This window comes from Marmota monax, unplaced genomic scaffold, assembly GCF_021218885.2.
Source record: "Marmota monax isolate L192 unplaced genomic scaffold, Marmota_monax_Labrador192_F-V1.1 WCK01_AAM20220418_F8-fsc00001, whole genome shotgun sequence".
Lineage (NCBI taxonomy): Eukaryota > Metazoa > Chordata > Mammalia > Rodentia > Sciuridae > Marmota > Marmota monax.
The window spans coordinates 25,655,584-25,657,929 of record NW_026693777.1 but is presented as its reverse complement, the minus strand read 5'-3'; positions in this window follow the sequence as shown (position 1 = coordinate 25,657,929).

Genomic DNA, 2,346 nt, shown 5'->3' with positions numbered 1-2,346 from the left:
TGACCAAGGAACCAGAGCTGGTACACAGATGTTATGAGAAGAGCCAGCGACCTTGTGCTCATGAGGTGGGGTTAGCAATAGAAGTTGAATATGGAGCCTTAGAGAAGCCAGAGATGGGAGCACTTAGGGAGGACAGAACAGCTGTCTTCAAACACACAAGGATGGCCATGTGGAAGAGGCTTAATTTACTCTTTCTGGTACCAGAAGGCAGGTCTGCTGCCCACTGCTGCCAGTGGGTAGAATTTAAAGCTATATCCCGTCAGTGGAAGAAAGAACCCTTGAATGATTCAACTTGTGTGAAAGTCTCAGATGATGAGCTTCCACAGTGTGGGAGGGAAGGAAGTGGTTTGAGGACAGATTTTCAAACTGGGTTTAGCATTGATTGTAAGTTTCTGTCTAAGAATCTACTTTCAGGAGCTCTTTATGGGGTAGTGGTGGTGGGGTCTTCATATATGCCAGATTCTGTGGAATGTAAATGAAAGTTGGTGCTAAACAAAAAAAGTCTTCTTCAGGGTGGGAGGGTGATGTCAGACCTGAGTGTATTGAGGTGAACTTCAGCCTGGACACTTCTTTCACTATTGGCTTTATGCAATAGTTGCTTACTTGTGTAAAGATGAAGAAATCTTTATTAGCTCTAGGTCAGTTAGTAAACGATTCCAAAGAAACTGTATTCCCCTTAGAGTCTGAGTATTGAAAATACATGGAGAAATGAGTAGCCCATAGCTATGTCTGAATACATACCTGTCATTCCTGTGAAGTCCTTCCTAAAAGGAGAGATTTGTAGCCCAGACACAATGCTAGGGCTATTTCCACTCCAGGTTTAGATGTTTACAGGAGACTCTTTTCTTAAGGACATTTGTATTTTTGTAATGTTTAAGAAACATATTGGTTTTTAAATATTGCCTGTACATAGGGCTCTGTCCTACAACACAACTACAATGAAGCCTCTGTAATTCAGTGGAAGAGCACTTGCCTAGCATGGGTGAGGCCTGGGGTTCAAACTCAAGCATAGCAAAGAAAATCGATCAAGTTTCAATGTGTATATCATATCACAGTGGACAGTGTGGACTTTGGAGCTACATATTCCTAGGCTCCTATCCCAGCTCTGCCAAGGTTCTCGGAAAATGATTAAATATTTATTTAGTTTTGAAGTATTTTCTGTGTTTCAGTCTCTTTGTTAGGCACCAAGGCTTACCAAGAAACATTACAGACAGGGTCCCAGGCTTGATGGGAATTTACAATTTAGTTAGGGTAAATTAATCTCTGTTAACCTTAGTTTTCCTTTTCTAAAACGGTGAGAGAATAATACCTATTTCACAAGGTTCTCATGATGGTTTTAAGAAGTAGATCAAAGCACATAGAAGTAATAAAGCAGTTAAGCCATTAGGACTATTAACCCCTTGTCCCAGGCAGGAGAAATTAGAACAAAGTTATTGAGTGAGAATTTTATGTAGTAAAAATAGAGCAAAGATTATTAAAAGAGAAAGAGAAAGTTTACTAGAAAAATAAAGAAGGTAGGAAGCATCCTCAAGGGACAAAGAGGGGAATGACAACTCACTTATTTGTGTCCCAGCTTTTATTTGTGTTAAGGGGTATTTCTCAGAGGGTCTGACAGAGTACATCTCCTAGTTCTTGATGACAGATGGATTGTATCAGATTTTTAAAGCCTTACTGCATATGTTTTACTTGTAAATGTCTAAATGAAACCCCTAGGTATGAAAATTTATAATTAAAACAAGGTTAAATAATATGACAAGGACCCCGAAGAAAATTTATTCATCTTGGTGTGTGTTTACCAGATTTATTTAGAACTTATGTTTTGTAGATTTTTATGGTAGTTTTAAGACAGGGCAAACTGTCCTCTTATCAGAAGAAGAGTCTTGGGTAGACACTTCTCTCCCCTGAGAAAAATATGCTGTTCGTTATGGGCTATTATCTTAAGTCATCAGGGCCATGAAAATTTTGTATAAGTTGCTTCTTTAAAATACATGTTGAGGGGCTGGGATTGTGGCTCAGAGGAAGAGCGCTTGCCTTGCATGCGTGAGGCACTGGATTCGATCCTCAGCACCACATAAAGTAAAATAAAGACATTGTGTCCACCTATAACTAAAAAATAAATATTAAAAAAATAAATAAAATACATGTTGAGAATTAGCATAGAGGCTCAGTCTACAAAATTAACCTGTCATTTTCCATGTTCCCACATCCTATGTCTACCTGTTCCTTATCACTATTACAAAATCACATTAGCTGGCAGAAACCCAGTACAAGTGGCAATTGGAGAAAGTATTTTAAAAAATAAACATAGGATGATTAGTTCTTATCATACAGCAGCACTCGGAATAT